The 26,155-nt window shown below is 43.0% G+C and overlaps 1 long non-coding RNA gene across 2 annotated transcripts; it reads left to right on the top strand.

Moving 5' to 3' along the window:
• Positions 1 to 106: 106 nt before the first annotated feature.
• LOC146582642 (uncharacterized) lies at positions 107 to 25,206 on the top strand. Of its 2 annotated transcripts, XR_014893057.1 has the most exons (5): positions 160 to 245; positions 13,332 to 13,405; positions 23,956 to 24,016; positions 24,232 to 24,293; positions 24,797 to 25,206. It is a non-coding gene; the product is annotated as an uncharacterized LOC146582642 (long non-coding RNA). The 2 variants fall into 2 exon arrangements; XR_014893056.1 differs by lacking the exon at positions 13,332 to 13,405 and having other exon boundaries at positions 107 to 245.
• Positions 25,207 to 26,155: the final 949 nt, after the last annotated feature.

Raw genomic sequence — 26,155 nt, 5'->3', positions numbered from 1 at the left:
CTTGATTGGATCTCCCTGCTTGCAATAATGTGCATGAGGAGGAGGAGGCTCGGGCTGCCGTTGAGACTTGCTCCTTCTGCCCAGGAGCGCCTCCCTCTGCGCTCCTGCTAGAACAAGGAGCCGTGTCCGCGCGCAGGTGAGCTCCCTCAGGTGAGGCCACGGTGAGGAGGCGCGGAGCCGCTCGCGGACGAGAGCAAAGTTTGGAGGAGGAGGTTTTCCGGCGCTCGGATCTTCGCGCAGACCCGGTGAGTGTCCCGTGTGTGCCCGCGCGCTCTCCGCGGCTCGCGCTCCGAGTGTGTATCGGACTGAGCGCGAGCTGCTGCTGCTCCGTTAGATCCGCCCCAGCATCTGTCCGTCTCTCCATTGGCGCATCCATCAGTGTCACACACACACACACACACACACACACACACACACACACACACACACACACACACACACACCACTCCCACTACGCGCACGCACTGACTGACACGGTCCACTTTGGGAAATCAAAGCTGCGTTTCTTCTTCTGTGAATCAGAGAAACACGGAGCCACGCGGAGAGGACACACACACACACACGCACACACTCACTAAACACGCGCGTGTTTATGAGGGAAACAAAGTTTAACCCTCACGTGACCAAACTGAAAGCGAACAAACACATTTTTAGATTTTATTCAAAGATATTTCACATGTTTGAGAGTAATCTGATTACTCTGATCAGCTGTGTGTTTGTAGAAAGCGTAGCCTTAACACTTTTAAAGGTACTTTTAGTCTGCAAGTCAAACTGCGGCAGATGTGCACACAGATGTTAGCTGATTCTGTGCACTGTGTGTGTGTGTGAGATGTTGAAATCAAAGTAATTTTTTCAGATTGTTTTTCTTCTGATTTTAAAGTTTCTCAGCAGCTTCATTTAAATTTGGACTTTTATTTATTTTTAATTTGGTTTAAACTTTTTGTTTCACGTGAAAACATCAGCGCGCGCCGCACAGCCGCCTGCCTGCTCCTCTCTCTACAACAACAACAAAAAAAAGAATAATATTAATTACATATTACAATAATACAAACAATCACAATAATTATTGTTATACTAAAATTATTCATAATATTAGTAATAATGTCAGTATAAAATAATTAAAATTATTGATATAATAATTATTATTATTAGAATAATAGTTATTATTAAATATATTAATGATAATAATTATAACTATAATAATAATAATGATAATAATCATTACTATTGTTGTTGTGGAGGGGGGGGGGGTGAGGACATGTATCGCGGCGGGTTCATCTGTGAGGAAACGTCAGATGTCCGCAGCCTTTTCTGCTGCGCGTGCACGTGACAGATTTATTCTGAAAAAATGCGGCATAAATGTGCGGAACATCCGCAGTTATTTGGAAAACAGGAAATGATTTTCAAAGTTAGAGACAGAAAAGTTTTTTAATGGTTTTTTAAGCATGCGGGGAAAACCGACACACACGCCTTACTGCGTGCGCGTGTGTGTACGGGTCGGATTTTACGCAGTTTTTGCGCAGATTCCAGTTTGTTCTTTTTTTAAAACAACGCAAAAACTCAGAAACCTGTCCGGGGTCACTGATGGAGGTGACGTTTTTATGGGTTTGCTTTGTTAATTCGCGCGCGCGCACACACACACACACACAGATTTGTGAGCTGGGTGAAAATGATACATGAATAAAAACAACGGACGAAAGTGTTCACGGAGCTCTGAGCTCACTTAAACTGACATCCAAAATCAAAACTCTCAGCAGTTTTTTAGTATTCACAGTTTAAAATGACTCAAACACAGTTTGTTGATATTTTTAAAGACTGAAAATAATTTTAATGTTCACACAGAAATCAAATTGATCAGTTTATTAATGATCTTCTAGTAAACTGATCAGTTTCTGGTAGATCCATTTGCAAACATTTTCCCAGTAAAATGGTTAAAAATCAGGAAACTTAAATTCAGCACAGATGGAATTTCTCTCGTTATCTGTTCCTAAAAATGAGACCAATAATCTCTGCAGGCCCCTCGCAGTCTGAGACCAGCTGCTTCATCCCACCGTCTCGGCCGCCGCCTCCAAAATAAAAGACAAAAAAAAGAAACCTGGCAAGCTTGTGCTTTTATTTTACAGAGAAGAGAAAAAAATCACATTTGCATGAAACCAAAACAGGACAGGCTCTCCACCTGAGAGCTCCCTAACTCCCACAGAAGGAGCTGAAGGGGCAGGTAGCCCCCCCCCCCCACACACACACACAGACACCCCCACCCACACTGTCCTCACTCCTCCTCTTCCTCTGTGGGTGAGTTGCGGAGCTAGCAGGGTTGAGGGGGCAAGTGCTGACCAGCCCTCTTTCTTTCTCTGTCTGCTGTTATTAGGTCACCACACACACACGCACACACCCCTCTGCTCTCCTCTGGTCAGTGCTGCCACCAGGGAGTGGGGTAATTTAAGCCCTCCTTGATGCAGCCTATTCATCACTGTCCCGCGCTGCGCCTTCAAAATTAAAGTCTGATCTCCAACGTTCAACTGGAACCAGATAAAACCCGGCAGAGGTCACAGACGGAGGGCCGGGTAGGTCGCAAACCGAGCCGAGGCTCAGCGGGAACACAAAGTCGCCGCTCGAAGTTTTATCGTTGTCTTCATCGTCTTCATCGTCTTCATCATCTTTATGTTGGTTTGTTGGGGGGAGGGTGCAGGTCAGGCTGAAGCCTTCAGATGATTCCCCACAAATCCAAACTGTGAACTCGGCATTGAGAACAGAAAAAATGCTCCCCACGATCGGGGGAAGCATGCTCGAGCGGCGCTCAGAGAGGCTTTTTCTAACAGACCTGATCAGAAACAAACTGGGAACTTGTTAAACTCCTCGGCAGCTTTTAAAAGCTCCTCGCCGTTCCACATCTCAGCTTCACAACTGCTGCTGGGCGGAGGGTTCCTCCCCCAGGAACATGAATTTTTATGAATGCAAAGAAAAGTGATAAAAATGAGGCAGCAGGTCTTGAGGATGAAGCTGGGTGTCCCTCTCAGTCGTGGACAGGGGTCAGAGGTTACTGCTCGTGTCATATGGATCTGTGTTCCCGGGATTCTCTCCCTGCTCTAACTGGAAACCAGTCAGAAAAATACACCACCAGTCTCAGCCTCCTGCTTGCCAGACATATGAGAGAAAAACTGTATTTTCATATTAACAAATATTTAAAAGTGATATTGTTCGTTGTTTGTCTCTGGTTTATTGGTGGCAGAGGTGCATTTGTTTTTTTTTTCAAATTTTGACTTGTTTTTAAAAAAATCAAACTGGATAAACTGGACTCGATTGAAACTCAGAGAGGACGGGACGCATTCATTCAGATTTCCTGTCGGCCGAGCAGAGACGCGTCCTTGCTTCAGAGCACGTTTCAGTCAGCTGTGCTGGGTTTTTTCTGGCAGGACGGAGAATTAAAAATTTAGTGAAATGAGAATCTGCTCGCTGCACGAGGATCGTTAGAGGAGGAAAATCATCTGAAGCGTTTCTTTGTGTCCTTGCAGCCGCCGAGCCGTCACTCTGACTCCTCTAACGCTCACGCTAAAAGGTAAAAAAATGAAGCGACGTTAAAACATTTAACACACAAACACACACAATGGAGAACAGGCAGGAAAATGTGTGTTTTTACGGCAGTGCGGTGAGGATATTTTTGGCTGCAGGTATTTCTCAGGAAGAGTTTGTGTGTCTGATGACTTTGTTTTTATCAGCGTACAGTAAGACGGCGCACCGCTGAGTGACTCACTGCTTCCTCCTCACTGCGAGTGTGTGTTTTCTGTGGAAGTGTGTGTGTGTGCAGAAACCAGGCTGACAGCTGCAGCTCATTACAGGCACTATTACTGATGGGGACTGCTGGGGGAAATTCCTTCTTCCACAGAGCAAGCCACCCTGTTTACCACACACACACACACACACACACACACACACACACACACACACACACACACACACACACACACATATTCATAAAGTGGAGCTTCAACATCTGTAAGCAAAACAAAAGGAAACAGAAACATTTCTGTTTCCTTTCACTGTGGAGTGGAACACTGAGAAAAACATTAAAACATGAATGGAGCTCCTGCAGGAGACGCGATCGCTGTCTCCGGGTACGAGCGGCCTCCTCGACACAGCGTCCGCACCAGTGCCGTGAGTGGGTGCACACGTAAATACAGACACATCCACAGCCACGGGCGGAGCACTCTGAGAGGAGATGAGATCATCCACACACAGTCAGAGTATACAGTGTCCAGTGACGTTAATGAGAGGGCTGAGAGCCAGACGCACATGTGTTACAGTCATTAGGACAGACTTCAGGCCACTGCGCTCCATTACTGAGCCGCTTGCAAACATGGGGGGTTTCTCAAAGCCATGCTCAGGGACCACCGGGGCTCCATCACAGGCCTAAATGAACCCCCTGAGGTCTCAGTTGCCGTTAGACACAACACGACCAAAATCCGAAGACTAACCCGGATAATTCATTTTTATTATTAAATATATTCATTTTGCAAAACAGGAAATATTCACTCTGTCTCACATGCGTCAAAAAAAGCTCAGATGTTTGCTAAAACAGTTCAGGTCTTTCTCTAATTCTAATATATCAGGGTGATTTAGGCCACAGCACAAAAAAATCTGCCCAAAACCCTGGCTTTTGGTAATTTAATTACATATAAAAGTACTGAGAAAAAATTTCCTTTGAATGAATCGTGGTAAAATAAATTTCCTTGACTCGTGTGCAGTCAGTTTATATCAAATAAACTTTAATGATTAATTACTGGAATAAATAAACTTTGATATTATATATTTCAGTTGCATTTTACTCACATGTTTACTGAGGGGTAAAAATATATAATAATTTTTTGAGTGAGTGTAACACAATAACTTACTCCAGCTTTCAGTAACCATTTGGTTTGGCTGGTTTTGTCCGCTCACTAAACAAGCAGATTATTTAAAAACCATTTACTGTTTCTCGTACACCTGTACACAGTCTTTCCATTTGCTGACCAGGTGGATGTTAGGAGTTCAATGCAGAGAGATTATTTTTCATACATGCGATGAAGAGATGTTCAGATACTGCAGCGTCCCTCCCTGATTAAACTTTTCCAGCTGAATGTTTCAATTTTCAATTTAATGAAAAACTCAAATACCCAGTGTGGCTGACAGGTGAAAGGAAATCTCTTCCTCCCAAACGCCTCCCATCAAACACTGTCTGCCTCTTAGATCTGATGTGGGTTAGCCATGTCTACGTCAAAATTTTTCTCGTTTCATTTTAAGTGTTTGAAAATGAAATGAGAAGAAGCATTCTTCCCTAAAACGTTCAGTGTCTGGGCAAACCACGAGACCAGGTTTAAGGTTTTAAAAACTGCGCTGAAAGATGTACATACATACATCGACCATCCATTGACTGTCCATCAACCATCCATCACTCGTCCATCGACCATCCATCAACCATCCATTGACCGTCCATCAACCATCTATTGAACATACATCGCCCATCCATTGACCATCCATCGAGCATCCATCAACCATCCATTGAACATCCATCAACCATCCATTGACCGTCCATCTACCATCTATTGAACATACATCATCCATCAACCATCCATCACTCGTCCATCTATCTACCATCAACCGTCCATCTACCATTCATCAACTGTCCATCATCCATCAACCATCCATTGACCGTCCATCAACCATCTATTGAACATACATCGACCATCCATCGACTGTCCATCTACCATCTATCGACCATCCATTGACCAACTATCGAACATCCATTGACCAACTATCAAACATCCATTGACCATCCGCACACACTTAGATTTGATTCATTTTAAGGGCTTTAAAGGCAGACGTAAGATACTTATTTATTTTGAGTTTACATTCCTCAGTGCGTACAGGTTCAGTGTGGCTCAACCTACTCTGCTTGTTTCCTGCCCCTTGGACACTATTCCTCCCAGAGCTCTTCATGAGTTTCTACTGGTCATCTCCCCTGACTTCTCCGTTATCAGTCAGTCACGATCATCTGGGTGATCCGCTGGTTTAGATCATTACTAATTGCAGGTCCTTTTGCAAACTTCAACTCGTTTCTTAAATCCCAGAGAAAACTGTGGCCCATCAACTGCTTACAGCTGGTGCAGCCTTCGACAACACTGAGTGCACTATTCCCACTGTCATACTTAATATTCACCAGCCATCTCTAGGGATGGGTATTGTTTAGGTTTTATCTGATACCAGTGCCAAACCGGTACTTTTGAAATGGTGCCGGTGCTTAAATGGTGCTCGAACCGGTGCTTAAAGAATGGAGAACACAAACTTTGTCCAAAAACCTCTCATGTGTAGCTGTTTTTTTGTAAAAAGATAATAATGTTAGCCTTTTCTGCAGCTATAGGGGTTATATAGTATCACTCTTGGCTGGAAGCAGTGCTTAATCAATGGAAAAAACACAAACTTTGTCCAAAAACCTCTCATATTTAGCTTTTTTCCACTTTTTCTTTGGTCATTTTAGCCTTTTTGGCCAGGGTGAAGGGAGTATCTGCCATCAAACAAGAAGACAGCCGCATGTAGCTATGATGATGTTTGCTAGTTCACCTTACATGCATTAATGTAATAACGTGGTTAGCCTACTCAACGTAAATTACACACAAACAACATTAAGCTACTCACGCAGAGAGGAACGGCTGCTGCTGCATCATCATCCTCATCATTTCTGCTACACTGGCAGGGCTAGGGGCCAGGACTCTCCTCTTTGGGTTCTTGGGAGATGTTGCTAACTCCGGGTCCAATAACAGGCACCACAAGCGCAGTAGATGTGCACGGTGTGAGGTCTCGCAGCAAGCTATCACATACGGTGTATTTCTTGGCTTTTAAAAAAACGCTATGCGTCGCCAGGTGTTTCATCATATTCAAGGAGTTACCTCCTTTGCACAGTATCACCTTAAAGCACTTGTTGCAGGCTGCTGAGTTTGCATCTTTTGCTGTGAAGTACAGCCAGACTTTGACCGCTTCGCTTTGGGCATTTTTAATCTGTAGCTCTGCTCTAAAAGAACGTACGTACCTGGGCCCGCCTACTATCCTTGAAAAGGTAAAATGATTGGCTAGAATCCAAAGTGTATGACATCACTGGAAAAAAAAGCACCGAAATAAAGCACCGAAATGTGCGCTGCTTTTCGGTCTGGTTACTACCGTTTATGTCAGAACCAGTGCCATAATGGCAACGGATACCGGTACCCATCCCTAGCCATCGCTAATATTAAGTATGATATAACGATCATCTCTGCACATATTGGGTGATACAAACAGATACAGAAGACCTAAGATACCACAGATTGCTTCATAAAGCATCTAACGACATAATGATGTCATCCAAACGTCATCTCTTTTTGTCCGGCACGTTTGGAAGCAGAATCATGGTCCGCATGCTTTGTTGTGCCAAGCACATCAGCTTTGACAGTATGAGCACTGTATTTATTTATTTGTTTATTCACATTATTACCTGCATTATGCAAAAAAGCAGAGGAATAGAAAAAGAAAAGGGGAGAAAAGACGAGGGTGGTTGAAGAGTTGAGGGTGAAGCCAACAGTCATGCTGGCCTCCACCAGCATGATGCTGCCCATCATGCTGGTGGAGGCCAGCATGACGGATAGCTCCGTAGGAAGCGTGGTGGCCCCATGATCGGAAGGTCGGGGGTTCGACTCCACTGAATGGCTACCCTGAGGTGCCCCTGAGCAGGGTACCGTCCCTACACACTGCTCCCCGGGCGCTGCATTGATGGCTGCCCACTGCTTCACTGGGTGAATGGGTTAAATGCAGAGGAACTATTTCCCTATGGGGACTAACACATACACACATTAGGGCTGCTCAATTAATCGAATTTTAATCACGGTTACAATCTGGGCTTTCAACGATCATTAAAAATGACTGAGCCGATTATTAGCCCCTCCCTCATGCTTTACTCTCGCGCTGCTTCGTGTGGCAAATCGAGCGCACCTCTCTGCATTTCGAACACGTGTCACAACAATTAAGAGCAGCGGTCCCCAATCCCCGGGCCTTGGACCGGTACCAGTCCGTGAGTCGTTTGGTATCGGGCCGCGAGAGTTGAGGCTTAGGTATGAAATGTCTGGTTTTCAGGGTTTTTATCGGTTTTCAGCGTTATTTTGTTATCGTTTTGATTGTTAAGTCGGTTTTCCTGGGTCTTTTCACCTGTGTTATGAATAAATCTTCTTTTTTACGGTACCGGTACTAGTTTTATTTTGTTGTATTTATCCGCGACACCTTAAAGGCCGGTCCGTGAAAATATTGTCGGGCATAAACCGGTCCGTGGCACAAAAAAGGTTGGAGACCGCTGATTAAGAGGACCCAAGGGAAGCTCGGAAAGCTAAGCAGAAGTTATTTGGAGAGGAGAGTGACTGCCGTTGGTTGAAAAGAGAGGTAAAAAAAAACTTCAGTGGTGTTGCACACTATTTTATATTATTTTTAAAAGTCATTATTCAATACATTGTTATTATTAACCCTTTAAAGCCGGTCAGAGCAGCACGCTCCGTTTTGTGTAACTATTTTTAAATCCCTGTAGAACCTGAACCGCGTAAGCTAGCGCAATATTTTTTTTGCATATGAAACTGGAGGAGTTGTACTTACATCTTATGCCATCAGCTTGTCCTAGGTCATGGTTTCCTTCCACATATAGCTTTGCAAAAATTGCATAAAAAGCGCTTGCATGAACAAAAACATAATATTCCAGAAACACGTTTTGCCGATCCGATCAGCTGTTCGTAACACTTCGCACATGTCCGCCATTTCCTGCCCGAAACCGGAAGTGACGTCATTTTCGCGGAAAATGTAGTTTTTTACTTGTAGGCCTTAAAAGCCTATACTGGTGCTTTTATAAGTCATGTTTGACTTTTCTCAATAGTTTCTGGGATGCTTAGAACTCAAATTGCACTGCTGGAAATAGTTTATTTTGATGCACATGCTGTTTTCTTTGCAAATTTGCATCATAGGATTGTTTTTTTGTTTTTCCTGCAGTATATAAAAATTGCTGTATCTCCAAAATAAAACTATGAAGACACTCAAAATAAATTTCCTGTTGTTGTAAACTATTTTTTGCAACTTTTTTGTATTTAAAGTTTTGAGGGATAAACCTCTTAAATTTCTCCAAGTAGAAATATATGTAAAAAAAAACAAAAACAATTTTTAATTTTTTTGTAGTTTATTGCACTTTTTTGCAATTAATGTAGTTACTATGGACTTAATGCATACATATTATTAAAATATGGGCTATAAAAGTTGTATTGATGTATAGCAACTTGAAATGCTCCCACAAATGGCACTACAACATGTAAAACAATAATATAAGCTCTGGCGGACTTGTTTGTATAGTAGGTCTTAAAGGGTTAAATAAATATCGTCAAATAATCGAGATCTCAATTTCAGTGAAAATAATCGTGATTATCATTTTTGCCATAATCGAGCAGCCCTAGTATGATGGATTATGTAGAAAAAGTAGAATTGGGCTGAAAGATCTATCGCTTTATCACCTATTCAGGTTGTAAATCGTGTTTTTAAAAAGTAACTAAGTAACTAAGTAATTAATTACTTTTGAAAATAAGTAATCAGTAAAGTAACGGGATTACTTTTTGGGGAAGTAATCAGTAATTAGTTACTGATGACTTTTTTCAAGTAACTTGACCAACACTGCACAAGACACAATAAACAACAATGGGAACTTTAACACACGGGAACACCACTGACACACATGAACCTAATGACAGGGCAGGGGAAGGGAAACTAAATACAATGAACAAAGAACATACTGGATTCTTTCAAAGTAAAACAGGAAACATGGAGACGTAGACATGACACACAGGGGAACCTGATAAACCATGAACTAAACTGCAAACTAAACATGGCTGAATAACTAGATAACTGAAAAGAAACTGGAATACAGATGAAATATCAACACAACATGAAACTCAGAAACACTGGGTCGCATGACCCAGGAACATGACACCTGGCTACTCTTTGGGTCTCCGAAAGGACTGTGACAGTGACCTCTGACCTCTGTGCCGGTGGTCCGGGTCTGCCTGGAGATTTCCTCCATCTCAGTCCTGGTAAGCTGAAGTTCTTGTACTCAGCCCTCAGAGCTTCTCCAAGGAGGTCAGTCAGGACTGATCATCTGCGCAGAACCTCAGCATTATTTCTGACCAGCGTCTGAAATCTCACATCTCAAAGCTCATCCAGTCTTTTTTTCATATCATTCAAGAAACATCACAGAATTCTGGCCTTCATGGCATCGCCCCTCCTCTTTCTTCACCTCCCTGCACGATCGTGTCACACTGTTATTAATGACATAACAAGCTCTTCATGGACTTTGTATGTCATTAAACACCAGCGGGCCTCTCCGATCTTCTGATCAGGTCTCCTGACTGTCTCGCACTGTGGTTTTAAATCCAGAGGTGATCACACTTTCAGTCTGTAGCTCCTGATCCTTAGAGCAGCCTTCCTCACCCCATTCAGGTCGAATCTTTTAAACGACCTCTGAAAACCTATTCTTACATTAGCTTCTTAGCTTTTTGGCTCTTCTAATGTTTGTGTGTGTGTGTGCATGAGAATGTGTATTAGACCATGTGTGTTGTATGTTTGATTGTGTACGCTTAATTTTAATGTGTAATTTTTGTCAAACTGTGAAACACTTTGTAACAGTGCTGTACAAATACAGTTATTCTTATTATTACATTATGGCAGTTAAGGCACATACTGTGTGTGCACTCTGTGCTGTCGTGTAACTGTGGCATTAATCAGCCTCTTAAACTGGAACAGGCTGCTTTTATTAATTATGTTCAATGAGACGGTGGTGGTGCCACTCTCAGCCAGCCCTCCCTCCTCGTTTAGAGGCACCAGTCACTTCCTGAAGGGAAGACAGCATCATTACAGCATAATGAAAATGGAGTCCAGTGAAGTGCAGTACAGAGTTCAGAAGGGACTCGTGCTTTAAATCCAGAGGTGACTTTTCTTGTGTTTACAACTTGTGTAAATGGAGGAAAAATCACTGCTGTAAGCTGGGACTGTGTTCCCGCAGATCTGAGGCATATTAATGGCTTCGTTTTGACACAAATGTCAATATTATGAAGGAAACACTGATGATCTTTCAATATATGAATTTTGTAGAAATGTGTCTGAAAACCTGAAACACTGCAGAGCGCTCCGCTCCTAACACATCGGCGCTCCTCCCTCCACCTGACGGTGTTAGGTTCTGCTCTGTCTCTGAAGACAGCTGAGTGTGTTTAAGGTTTTTAAACCTTTTTTGTTCTGTATTTTTTACATGATCAGAATAAATTGGGGAAAAAAACCAGTTCTGGTTAAATTACCACTGGTTGCAATATAGCTCCCACAAAAGTTTTTTTTAAATTCAGTTTAATGCCACAAATTTGAAAAAGTCAAGATTGAAATCTACGACTGGAATACTGGAAACTATGAATACTGCTGAGCACAGCTGTGAGACACGGACTCATCACGGTGCCTCTGATAAATATCGACAGGTTTAAAGAGACCGAGTGAATCCAGCCTCACATTTATCAACAGCGTTTCTCAGCCAGTGAGAAAATCTTCTGCTGCACGTCAGCCTGCTGCCCCCCCCACACACACACACACACACACACTCTGAAGTGATACCCTGTCTCTGTGTTAAATGCAGGCACCCCGGGGTGCACCGGCCACACTTTCTCCTCAGTGACGGGCAGCTGGGGCCCTCGGGCCTCTGCGCTTTCTATCTGCTTTGACATCTACGTCGGTGTCACGGCTGCTCCACGCCTGCCTGAATTAGTGCTTTGGCGCTGGGGCTGAAACGGCCAGCGGTGTGCCCTGCCCCGGGGCCAGAAGACGAGAGGTCAATCTGCTCAAATGATTTTCCACTTCAGCACAGAGCAAGGACTCGTAGCTCTGGCACGTTCAGGAACGCGGAGGCTTCCGTACGCCGCCTGCTCCTCAAACGCTCAGAGGTTGAGTTTGATCTGCGCGGACAGACGGCGACGAAGCGCGGAGACGGCAGACATGTGCTGACCAGCAGATCGCCATCATCATGCCTCTGACCACGCTCAGTGATGTGCTGTGTGTGAGTGTGTGTGAGTGTGTGTGAGTGTGTGTGTGTCAGTGTGTGTGTGTGTGAGTGTGTGTGAGTGTGTGTGAGTGTGTGTGTGTCAGTGTGTGTGTGTGTGTGTGTGTGTGTGTGTGTGTCAGTGTGTGTGTGTGTGTGTGTGTGTGTAGTCCAGAGGAGTTTGTAAAGGCTTTCTGTCTGAGGTGTCAGCCTCCCAGAGAGAGGATCAAGTGCTAAGCTGAGGACTCAGGAGCTCAGTGCCAGCTCTGTGCACGTGTCCGTCCAGTAGCGCGCGCACACACACACACACACGGAGGCAGTGACACGTCCCTTTATCTGTAACTCCGGTGACCACAAGTCTGACTGCAGTCACCCCGCAAAGCTAAATCCACTCACTCAAAGGCCAGATCAGTGTGTGTGTGTTGGGATGTTCAGAGCTTCTGCAGAGAGCAGAGCTTTTCTCCTGAGGGGGAAGTGCAAAGTTGAAAGGCCAAACACACTTGTGGGGGGTCAGCGAGCAGCCTGGCAAGCGGAACAGAAACCTCACAGTGTGTGTGTTTATATTTGCCACACACACACACACACACACACACACACACACACACACACACACACACACACACACACACACACACACACACACAGCGTGGTATTACTGTTATATTACCATTAGAAAACATGATTTCTCTGTAAGGATGACACATCAGCTTGTGTGTTATAAATCAAACATCAGTGACGAGCTGATGTCTCCTTGGATGTAAAACTTTATTTTTCAGATACAAACTGGTTTTACGTATATGCTCACGGGAAATGTTGCAGAAAATTCTTCACTGTGACAAAACTGAAGCAATAATGAGCTGGTCCTGACGTTTCTGAACAACAAAAGGAACAAAGAGATTCTGGATCATCAGGTTTTCAGGAGGCAGTGGCACGCCGGTTCGGTCAAAGCTCAAGACGTCAGTTTGAGCTGTTCTACGTTTATTTGATACAAATACATGTTTGGGTGATAAAGGGGGCGTCTGCCTTTGAACACACGTTCTGCTTCCTTGTGTATGAAACACACCTTGCAGCAGCAACATGAATTTCATTCACACTCTGTAGGAACACAGCTGCTGCCCTGTTACACCTCGCTTTATGGCACTGTAAAGGGAGGCGGTGCATGTCGAGGCGTCCGGCAAGCTACACGCCAGCGCGGAGAAACGCGTTAAAAGCTGAAGCGTGTTTGTCTTTCTTGCAGTTCAACTACAGCACGAGGACCGCCCTGGCTTCTTCTTCTGTGGTGTGCACAGATTTGGGAGACCTCAGCTGGAGGTATGAGGGCACACACACGTGCAAACCTGTAAGGCCAGCGGACACGCTGCTGCTTGCTGAGTAGAATTTTCGCGCATCACGCACTACTCCACTTTCACATCAGACTCACACACACATCGTTAAATCTCTCAGTCTGAGTGAGTGTGTGTGTGTTTGGGTGGAGATGACAGCAGAGAGGAGGAAGTACACAGGAAGTACATTAGTTATCACTCCCCCGTCTTCTCCACCTTTTCACTTCTTATCACCAGCAGACGTTTCAGAGCCGACCGAGCCGCCGCTCTTCCCGCTCTCGCAGTTCTCTGCTCCACTTTCATGTCGTCGCTGCGATCCAGATGACACTTGGCAAGCCGCAGAAGCCGCAAGACAACTAGATGAAATATTTAAATGAAATATGGCAGGGGTATGAGAGGTGAAGAAAGGATGAGGAGTAAGTGATAGAAGAAAAAACGAGCCGAGGAACAATACTCCAAGTGTCAGGGATTTCTTTTCTTGGCTCGGAGAAGTGATGGGAAGTGCAGATGAATTGGCTTTGACCCGGGTGTAGCCTGAAGACACAGGTATAACTGTATGAGCTCACACTAATGTGTCCTGGAATGATCAGAGGATAGTCTGAACCCTTCAGCTTCAGGCAGCAGCACTGCAGTCCAGATGGACCGGATAACGGCTCTGACCCCGGGCTCGGTGCTTGTACGGAAGCTGGCGTGGCACCAAAGATGGGCGGGGCCTAAGTGCAGTCCTGTCATTGTGTCAACCTTAGTTTTATGAAACCAGACAAGTGAGGTGGAGATCTGCCAATCACAGGTAGCACCGCCCGAGGCCCGCCCCTGCTTGCTGCTCCTTTGTGACGCTACTTTGACACTTCCTGTTACGCCCCTCCCCCACTCCCCCTGAGACTGTAAATAGTATCATTTGTCTATAAAGTTGTTATTACACGTGCATCTCTGCATAACATTGTGTCCTTATTAACATTAAAGAAAACAAAAAACAAAGAATAACTTTATTAAGATTGTTTTTTAGTCTGTAACAGATTTAAAGTGCATGTAGTAGTACTGCAACTCTCTAAAATACTACTACTACACTTAAAGAGCATCAGTTTGTCTGAAATCAAAAAAATAAATTCTTATTCACACTATAAACATTTTTTTGACCGACTTGATTCAGAAAAATAAAATTAAACAAAATTGAAATTGATCAGCAACATTAACTACTCAGCAGACGGCCTGGCCTCGTCTCCCGTTGCAGTCACAGTGAAGCCGAGCGCCACATACGCTTGGGTGGAGGTGCTACAGGAGAACCAAGGGGAGCGTTAAAAATCTGCTTGTTCCTCTGTAGCACACACGGGTCAAACAGCCTGACCTGAACCGTCACCGACCCCTTGTCGTCTCGAGGTGAGCGACTGCAGGCCGCAGCCCTCCTCTGCAGCCGTGTGTCTGTAGGCTGATTCAAACAGTCATACAGGAGGTCAGTTTTATTTTTCATATTAGTTATGTTTTTATGTCAAGTTGCACATTTACTCAGAGGACAGGGTCAGGACCTGTGAGGGGTAACGTGATGATCTCACAATAAAAGTCCTTAAAAGCTGCAGTTTACATTCATCTGTTTCCCGCTGCTCTTCAACCGAGGCTGAAGGAGATCAGAAAAACAGTAATCTGATAATAATTCATAGTTTTTTATTAATCAGGAAGTGAAGCTGGACTGTGTTAGTGAGCGTGCCCTGAGCGCAGGAATAGTAAAAATCAAAAACAATAAAATGAAACCTCTTTACTGAAAACTGTGTGTGTGTGTTTTACACAGTTAAATATCTTCTTATTTTCTTAAAGCTGTGAAAATATTATAAATCAGGATCAAAGACAAAGCAGGAAAATCCCACCGTAAGTCAGCAGTGTGCCGCAGTCATGTGACCTCAGCTGCAGGTCTTCGTTACTGAGCTGATTTTGTCTCTCTGTGAGCAGGTGAGCGATAGAATGAAGCGTAATATCCAACAACGTGAAACAGATTCTTATCTGACTGCAGATCGAAGCTCATTCAACTTTATTCAACTTCACATGCAAATCAGAACAGCAGTCGCCTCAAGGTGCTTCATGTTGTAAGGTAAAGACAACAATAGAGAGAAACAAACAGACAGCCCCCTGTGAGCAAGCAACAGTGGGGAACGAAGAACTCCCTATTTAACATGAAGAACCCGCTGACAGAGGGAGGGGAGGGAGGGAGACGGAACAAAAAAAAGGTTCAGTTACTGCAGAACAGCTGAAGCCACCTGACAGACATCACACCTGATCTCAGGTAACTTCAGCAGGAGGTACCAGAATAATCTGTGATGGATGGATCCAGACAGGTGTGCTGTGACTGAGGTGTCCGCCTTCAAATATTCAAGTTCATTATTCAGGAACCTTTAATCTGACTTCCACTCACTGTCCCAGTCTTCGTGGATGTTCTCAATGTCTGCGTACACAGTGACATCATCAAAGACAAACCAGCTGTTCTTCTTCTACTCGCTGATGTTCTGGAGTCCCTGCGTCTCAGAGTGACGTTTTCATAAATGTGCATGGGTGTAGTCATGAGAGCAGGAGAAGAAACCCTGCATGCAGTAGTCGCAGTTAAGTATTACTTCAAATAAACAGTGTGTTTCCCGGCGCTCGGCTCTGTGGACAAATGAAAGGAAGAAGGAACGCAGGGCTCTGATTGGCTGCAGATGTGAGCTCAACTCTGGCTTTCGTTAGCATCCCGCTGCCAGGAATATTTGCTTCAATTCAATAAATAGAGCTGTTAGGAGCAAAGCATTTCCTCGTCACCATGTCGGGGTTTCAGAGCGGATGTTTCACGTCGGGTGTTTTCCCCTCAGCTGCACGCTTGCAGAAAACACTGGAGAACAGCTGCAGACTCACAGCTGCACATGTGGCTCCGACAAGGACTCGAGGCACAAATACTTTAGATTATTGTGAAGAGTCAGGTATTAAAGAAGGGCATAAAATGAAAAAGAAAAAGGCTCTTAACTATTTTAAATATTACTTTTACTCTGTATTAAAACATCTCAAAAGAGAAACAGTTTCCACCTCTGCAGGTACACCAGATAAAAAATGAGCTGCTTAATTTAAAAACAGACAAACATCCAGCTGTTCGTGCCAGTTTTGTAAACTAATTCTTTATTGAAAGGTAAAAAAAATTAGGATTGTTAGAGGAAAGCACCCCAGAGGGTCATTAACACCACCCAGAGGGTCACTGGCTGCCCTCTCCCCACGCTGTCTCAAAAGACACCGCACACCCAGCCACTCCCTGTTTGTACAGAGCAATCAGTGAAAGGACAAATACACTCAAACACAGCTTTTACTCAACTGCAAAAACACGTCTGAGTGCTGCTACAAAATACTGATCACTACGCCGCTCTTGAAATGATCTATGCACTGACCAAGGTTTGTGAATGTTTGTTTGTGCATGGGGCTCAGGCCATTGTCTAGGTATAGTATTCTTATTAGTACAGTATTTTATTTTGATTTTATTTAAATTTCATATTTTTATGCATGATGCACTGATCGGAGAACACTTTCAGTTTCGTTGTACCTGTGACAATGACAATAAAGACTAAAGTCTATTAATTAATTAATTTAACCTGAGTGTGCATCAGCTCTGCGTAAAAATCACATTTCCTGTCCTGTATTTATATATCAGGTCTTTAAGGAGCTGGATGTTTGGTGAACAGGTGGAGTAACTGTCCTCCATCAGATCAGCGCTGCTCCTCCTTCTCCTCCTCCTCTGTGCCCTATCAAATCATTGCATGGAGATATCCCAGTGATCCAAGAGGGCCCGGTAGAAAGGTCATGGAGAGAGTCCGTAAAATGGATGAAGCCTAATGATTAGCTCAACCTTTACCTAATCAATAATCATTTATCCAACAATATCACCGGCAGCCATAGCCCCATTTGCCATTAACCTCGGCGCTGAGGAGAGGAGCAGTATTGTTTCCCGTGGCAGCTTTATGGTGCTCAGATGAGTGGTAGGCTCCTGTGCTATTAAAGGACTGCAGGTATTTTAGCGCAGCGCTGTCGTATAATCAGCCTTTGAATGATCCGAATGATTCAGCGCGTCGCCGCCGGGCACTTTTCACTCCAAACATTATGAGAAAGAAATATTAAAATACTTCTGTCAGTCTTTAAAGCTTTAAAAATGCATTTTGTTTCTTTGCTTCCAGAGAGAGAAACAATCACTTCTGTTCAGCTTTATTTGATCTTTTCACATTAAAATACTGTAGCATGAACACACACACACACAGTCTCCTCTGTGTCTCTCCATGATGCCATCTTCATCATAACCTCTCCCTCTTTATTGCCTTTAATGACTCCCTCTGTCTTTTCATTAATCGATTCTCGCTGACATGGTCTGAATTATTTTCCAATTACAGCAAATAAAAGAAACAGAGAATCCGCTGCGAACACATGCCTGCATGTATGTTTGCATCTGACTGGAGCTGCACACACACACACACTCACACACACACACACACACACACACACACACACACACACACACACGCACACACACACACGCACACACACACACACACAGCAGGGGAAGCTATAAAGGTCAGAGGAAGCCAACAGCTCTCCTGAGTTGAAACTCCTGGACGGTGTGTGCGTTACAGAGGTGCGGCAGTTACACATAAGCAGAACGCACCGACACACTCAACACGCATCCAGAACACAAGTCAAACACACACTGATGCAGAAAGTCTGCAGCAGTAGAAACGAGGAGTCTGTCTGCCGGTCCGAGCGACCTCCCGCAGGTCATTGATTTAATAGGTTTCAGCAACCAGGCGAGAGTGAACCGCCTCCTATTCTGTTCTTTAATCACATGACTCGAGCACACCATTCACACTTTTGCTTGAAAATGTGCACAAACTCGTAGTCTCAAAAAAAAATTTACCATGTGAAATGAAAAGAGAAAATGTTCCCAAAGAAGCCGATCTGAGCACTCGGCAACCGTCGCAGTAAAAACTCTGCTGACGAACATAAATCCCACCGGAGCAAAGGTCCTTAAGGTTAGACCGCACCTTTTACAACCTCTGTTTAGCAGAAGTGATGTAATGGTAGGATGGCCAAGATTTTATTTAATTAATAGTATTTACAGCTTTACAGAGCTCAGTTTGTTGGCGTGCCCCATACACTATACTGGTACACTAACACAGTACAAACTAAGTAATTTCAATTTAAGAGATGTGACCTTGCTTATTTTCAGACACATATGTGCATATATATGATAAAGATGGCAGAATACAGAAATACTGTAAACCATCAAAGTCTGCCAGAGCTTATTTTTTTGGAGCATTTCAATTTGCTATGCATCAATACAACCTTTATGTCCCAGATTTTATTAATATATATATGTAAGTCCATTAGTAACTACATAAATGACTAAAAGTGCAATAAACCACAAAGGCACTGAAAATCTTATTTGTTTTGTTAACACATATTTTTTCTAGATACAGGAAATACTGAAGTGTATGAAAAAAGGTTGCACGAGATAGCATTAAATCAGAGGAGATTTATTTTGAGCGTTTTTATATTTTCATTTTTTTGAGAAATACTCATTTTTATAAACTGTAGCAAAAATTAAAATTGGTATAACTGTGTACAATTTGAAAAAAACAACAACAACTACATCAAAACTTGATGTAGTTGAGAGAGACTTGAGAGACTTCCAACTGCCCTCCAAGGTGCTCAGGAACTTTTACTCGTGCACCATCGAGAGCATCCTGGCGGGAAACATCTTAACCTGGTTCGGGAACAGCACCATGCAGGACAGACGAGCTCTACAGAGGGTTGTGCGGTCAGCTGAGCGCACCATCCGCTCCGAGCTCCCTGACCTGCACTCAATCTACAGCAGGCGGTGCTGGACCAAGGCCAGGAAGATGGTGAAGGACCTCAGCCATCCCAACAACAGACTGTTCTCTCTGCTGAGGTCAGGAAAGCGATTCCGCTCCCCGAAGACCAACACAGAGAGACTGAGGAGGAGCTTCTTCCCGCAGGCGATACGGTCTCTCAATCACACCACCACACAGTACTGACCCACACATATGGTTCTTACACACACACTGGACTTTCTGGACTTTGGTTTTGCACAACACTGGTCACTATATTCTTCATTTCCGGTTAATACTTGTACAGCTGCTGTTATTGTGTATATATTTATTTAGATTTAGATTTCTTCATACATTCTTATATAGTTCTATATTGTGTATTTTGTTGTACAGTTATTTTATTTTCAACTTTAATTTATATATTTTATCTTATTCTTCCCAGTTAAATTTACCCTTCATTCTAATTTGTGTTGTACAGTTATTTCATTTTTAACCTTAATTTATATTTTATTCCTTCCTAGTTAAATTTACCCTTTTTAATTTTTCATATTTATTTCCTATCTTATTCATAGCCTTTTCCTTTTTTGTTTTCTTTAGGTCACGAGCAGTTGTCCAAGCATTTCACTACATATCGTACTGTGTATGACTGTGTACGTGACAAATAAAAATTTGAATTTGAATTTGAAAACAAACAATTTCCAACAATACAATCTAAATTCTCAGTGTCCCAAAAACTGCTTCACAGAAAGTCAAAGGTGATTTTTCAACAGCACCAGTGGAGGTGTGACAGGCTTTGGAGGTCAATGAACGCAAACTCATTAGTGGAAGGAAACAGTGACTTGGGATTTATTGAACGGGTGATATGTAAGTGCGGCTCCTCCCATTTTGTGTGCAAAAAGGAATTATTATTCTAATGTATTTGGTTGCAATTCTACTGAAATTTAAAAATAGTTACACAGACGGGCGCTCCCATTGGCTATAAAGGCTTAAAACAACTAATACAAGAAATTCACAAAATGTCCCAATGTTCAGTGAGTCCGAGATCTCGGTTTGTGTCCTGTACATCACACAGCTACAATAATGTCAAAATCAACCCATTTAAGTTAAAAGAGGAAAGTATTTGTCTTCCCGACAGATGTGAAGCTTTTCAGTCAAATTTCATGACAGGGAGAAAAAATGAAACTCACAGTGTGAGCGCTGTCTGCCGGCCTCTTGGGCTAAAAGAGAAATATACACAAACAAGGCAGAGGGTAATTCAGTGCACATGATCATTAAAAAAAGGAGCAAAAAGAAGCCACATAAACACATTAACAAATGACCAAGTATAATTTCATTACCAAATTACAAAATACAAAAATAACAGCACATAAGTAATTTTCCAGTTGGACGTAAATATTAGAATATGAATAGAATTTATACTATAATATAATATAATAATATATATAATATATAATATAATATTTATATATTATAGGCTTTTATCTCAGCTGCTGCTTCATGCCGTTCACTGTCTGGTATGGCACCGTCGTTAATAATCGTATTGATTCTTTTAGAAAGCTAAACATAAGAATCATTTATTCCTATTGCTATTTATAAATCATTCAACATTTAGCTGTCTTTTTCAGCCTGAATCTACTCGTTTCTCCGACTCATAGAGCAAAACTGGTGAACCTCTCTCATCAAACAACTGTAACTGGGATGGAGCAAATAATCCCAGATGTGTAGCTTCAGTTAGCACACAGCCCTTGCCTGTTTTCAACTGCCCTTAAAAGAAAACAAATTTTTTATGGTGTGTGTGTCGGGAGGGATGGGTGGCACGGGGTGCAATGCTCAGAGAAAGAAAGTTTGAATTTTTCAGATTACAATTTTTTTTACTTCAAAAATTCTTAGGTTTGAATATTTTTGTGCAAATTCATCGTTTTTTCTCTGTCGTTTTTAAACATTCTTCTTATTTTGTTTTGTTTTGTTTTACCTTCAACAGCCCAACATTGTAGTTTTGCACCTCTGAGAGTAAAGAAGCCACTTGGATGAGTGACAAAACATTTCCCCCACTGAATTTCCTTACCTGGATGATTGAGCGTGCATCAAGACGTCATGTGTCTGGCGTGTGTGTGCTTGGACGTCCTCCACTGTCACTGAGTGTGTTTTTATAAACCTGTCAAAGAGGGGGTGTGTATCTGTGTGTGACTGTGTGTATATATGTGTGTGTGTGTGTCCTGAGCCGTCCTGGCCTCTCCCCCGTCCCTCCTCGGAGGGAGGGGGTGATATACGGAGCTTTAATTGTCAGGTCTGGCCCCCACATTCCTCGTCTCCTCCATCCTCCAACACTGTGTCACTTTAACAACCACAAATTATCACTGCGATGGAGATCTCCGCCTCGCCGCGGCTCTGCGAGGATACAGAAACACTTCCTTCAATAAATTACACACACACACACACGGTCATTACCTGCCTGCAGCCCTCTCCCGCTGCACTCGGCGCTCTGACTGACATTTTTATTGTGTCGCCTGAAGATGGGAGCAGATCTGACTAAAAGGGGCTGAAATGACTCCTCGCCATCATGCGACCGAGGTTATTGATCCTCACAGAGCTGAGGGGGAACGCTGATTGGCGGAAAGCGACCTAGGATCATTCCTCCAACAACATCTGACTTCATCTGATCAGAAGGAAGAGTTCTGTGAGGCTCTCTCAGTCGTTCTCCCTAAAACCAGAGACAATCAACTTTCTCTCTCCGCGTTCATGTGGTTCATTCTTATATCGGCACTAAACAGAAATAATTCCAGCCAGCCAATCGGATGCAGCCTAAGTGCTTCAGCATGGTGAGCAGAGCCGGGCTGATGCTCTCCAGCCGACGGGATGCCACGTAAGTGTTTCAGTCTGTCTTCAGAGAAGAGCCGTCCAGGTCCGGGCTGCTGCCTAATCAAACGCAGACCAGAAACAGCTCGGACTGATTTCCTACATCTTGACATGATATCCTGAATTAATTACCAGAACTTGAATAATATATAAAGGAAAAATAAATGTCCAACACTCAGGGCGAACACAGAGAGGCTTCAGAGCACACATTCTCCCCTGTGTGTGTGTGTGCGTGGCTGCATAACCTTCGCAGTGTGTTTCCACATTGTTCTCGTGTGTGTTCAGGATTCACACCGAAGGCAGCTTCACACACAAACTGTGACAGAGTTTATTCAGGATGTATCCAGTCGGAATAATTAACCCCAGTCTGATTTCTATGGAAGTTTATCAGCTCGGAGGCGCCCCCTGTCCCACAGCTGGGGGAGGGGGAGTAAATGCTGTCTCTGTTTCAGACAATAAACTTCATAAAGTGTACTGTAATGGAGGCAGAACAAGCACTCCTTTGTGTTTTAGCCTCACAGAGGATCAGTGTTACACATTTTGTTCATGTTGCTCATTGGTTTATGGCTGTCTCCTCTATGAGGGTTTCTGTTTTCATAAATTTATAAAAAAAAATAGATATTTTTAAAAAAAACTGTTGTCAAACAAAAACAAACAAAGACTTTTTATCACCTTTGTCAGCAAAGGCCTGGATTTTAATCATTTAGCAGTATTTAGTTTCACAGAGCTCAGTTTGTTGGCGTGCTCCATACACCACACAGGCACACTAACACTAACGGTTTAAATTACAAATCAAATAAATTCAACTTAAGAAGGGTTCATTGACCTCTTTAGTTTGCTTTACTCATTCTCATTAGACAGACTTATGGTGAAAGAGAAAATATATGCAAACACGGCAGATGGTCATTCAGTACACCTGGAATACATCAGCAGGAGATGTTTCAAATCTTTTTTGACCTCCACAATCACTAAACACAACATAGCACACATCCTTTGAAACCCTGCTTGTCGGTTACAAAGAAACTGCTTCGTAAAAACAAAAATCTCTTTGTTTTTAGGAGAATATATTCTCCTCTTATTCAGATAAGACAGCAAAGATAAATGAGCTGACTCAATTCCGTTGGTTGCGATTTTAGCCCATTTTTGGGAGTGCTTCAGCAGCTTAGATTCATTTTCAGCACCCCCAAAATGAATCTATGCACCCCCAAAGATTTCCTACGTTTTTTTGACAATATTTGCTGTTTATGTGACACACTACTAAAGATATAAAAAGCATACAGTACTGTACTTGTTTGAGACGTAACATTTTAACAACAAAAGTATAGATAACCCCCCTCCCAAAATGGTTTGTTCCAGCTCTCCTCTCCCCTGCTCTGGCTCTAGCACCGTTGCTGCCATGGTGGCTGAGACGCAGCAGAGCGGAGGTGTAAGTGCCTGGCTTAAAACAGGACATATTAGCTGCATTTAACCTTCAGTTACTCTTTATATAGTTGGTAGGAGTCAGAACATGTTTCTTTTTAGCTGAAAAACATTACACTAGGTAACCTGCAGTGTTGAAAATGTGTTTTCCAACATTGTTTGCTACCCTACAATCCGTCCTGCTCTGTGGTAAATTCAGCGACATTTGACTGTCCTGTTGCTCCCATTGAAATGTATACAGCCTGTTTAAAATCTAAAACTTTAAATTGTCCGCAGCCTGCTGTTGTTACCACTGTCCTGTTTGAAATGAATACTAACTGACTGAATGCCCATTAACCTTATAACTCCTGTTGTGTGTGTGTGTGTGTGTGTGTGTGTGTGTGTGTGTGTGTGTGTGTGTGTGTGTGTGTGTGTGTGTGTACAGAGAGACAGCCAGGTTCATAATGGATATAAGGGCGTTTTTTCAAAAAAGGAGCCACATTCAGGTAAGAGTGTAAAATCAAATGATCCGTCAATCAAGAATAATGTTGGATCAGTGTTTCAATATTTATATCTTTTATTAGATGTTCATGTGGTTTGGTTATTTTCCTTTTGACTGAAAGTACACTGAGAGAGGATTTTTTGTTATTGATCTTAATAGTATTTTTTCATATTAATGTAATTTTTCATCTAATTGAATCTATTTGTGTATGATTGTCAGTCCAAAGGGGGAGAGAGGAAAGAGGGAACGTGAGGAGAAAGTACAAGGTCAGGAAGAACCAGGTAAGCAAACAGACAGGGAGCAGTGACAGGCACAACAGAAACTGTTAAACTGACAAAGAGAAAAACCTGATTTTACTCACAGTCTGGAAGTTGTGTCCTCCCTGTATTAAAGCTGCTAAACAGAATCTGCTAAACAAACTGGGCTGAAACATTTTGACCCTCTTTAACAACATTCCAACATAACATTATCATTGATCGGGGAGATTAAAATTAATGATATATTTTAATGGGGTTCAGCCACAGCTCTACTAAAACCTCAGCCAGTAACAGGTCGGCCAACTTTTGGACCGTCCAGTTGTCTGTATGACTGCCGCAGTACGTGCATCACATGTGCTCACTATCAGAAAGAGCCAAACAGCCCTGGTGGAGTGAGGAGCTGTAAAGAGAAGCAGATGCTCTGTTTCTAAAAATTTTTAAGCTTGTTTCAAAGATTCTGTACAGCAGCTTTAAATGTTTTCCAAAAGCACACACACACTTATCAGTGTTTCTCAAACTTTTTACAGTGTGGACCAGCTGAGAAAAATGTCAAGCTCTCCTAAGGACCACCATGAAAGCATGAAACTCATAAATCTTACAACACAAAATTAGTTTCTGCAGTAAAGATGTTTTCATGCATGGTATACATTCTACCACAGGCAAAGTTGCCTCCATTTTTACATTTTTTAAAAAATATTTTGTAATAATTTATTTGTAATAATTTATTCTGTTTTGGAGTGTTTTTTATGCATCTGTATTATATTAAACACACACATTCAAAGTGAATCTCTGTCCAAAAACTGCACTCAGTTTACTTTTTACTCACTATGAGCATCATTCATTATTAGTAATTCAGGTTAGGATATGTATTTTTTTATTCCAATCCATTCTTCTTTTGCAGCATTTAAATAAACTTTATCAGATTTGATGGTTTTGTTACAGACTTTTCAAAAAAGTGTTTTTCTTTTCTTTCACAAATGTGGGGATTAAATGGTGTTAAAATGTACAAAAGAGTGATGTCATGTTTTGTGACAAGGACCCAGGCACAGAGAGACTTGATGAATTTAAGAATCTTTTGATTTAATAAAGAAATTTGCAGACTTGCACAGAGATGGTAAAATTATAATGACTGATAACGGAGACGAAGAGGACAGGGAGGAACAGGGGTTTAAATGCACCAAAGTGACAGTCAGAGAGAACTCGGGACATTGCCACCCTGGGGTGCACTGACAGAGGCGAGGCTGCCGGACACTGGCGCCACCGGGCCCTCTGACCACCACCAGCAGGCAACAGGTGAAGTGTCTTGCCCAAGGACACAACGACTGAGACTGTCCGAGCCGGGGCTCAAACCAGCAACCTTCCGATTACAAGACGAACTCCCAACTCTTGAGCCACGATCGCCCCCAATGCTCAGGGAAACTGAATGGAATGGGAGACAGACGGGTTGGGAAAAACATACATGAAAGTAGACAACGGACACAAGGAGGGGAACATATAAACAGGGAAGGGAGATGAGACACAACAACAGCAGTTCGGAGGTCAGTGGTACAGGGGAGACTGGTCTGTAGGCCGACTGCGAGGCCAGCGGTGGTGAGGTGTGGTTGATGGTCAAACGTGTGGCCAACGGTATCTCACAGGGGCCCAACAGTGGTGATGAACCCCCCTCAGGAGGCTTGGCAGTGTGGAGGATGCAGGTGGCAGAACTTACTTCGCTGAGCCTCCAGGTGCTGAGGAAGGATGCTGATTCCGAGAGAATCTGAGAAATAAAATTCAGCCCTGATGTTCCCAAAATCTGACTTCAGTCTTTTATTTACAGATTGTGGATCTGTCAACATGAAGGTAAGTAACATAGTCTCTCTACTAGCTGACTTGGAAACAAAACCTCA

This window comes from Mchenga conophoros, linkage group LG1 (assembly GCF_057382185.1).
Source record: "Mchenga conophoros isolate Kocher_MC1m ecotype Shallow Benthic linkage group LG1, M_conophoros_male_GT1.1, whole genome shotgun sequence".
In the NCBI taxonomy this organism is placed as follows: domain Eukaryota; kingdom Metazoa; phylum Chordata; class Actinopteri; order Cichliformes; family Cichlidae; genus Mchenga; species Mchenga conophoros.
The sequence above is the reverse complement of the archived record's forward strand: the minus strand, read 5'-3'. Positions and strand labels throughout refer to the sequence as shown.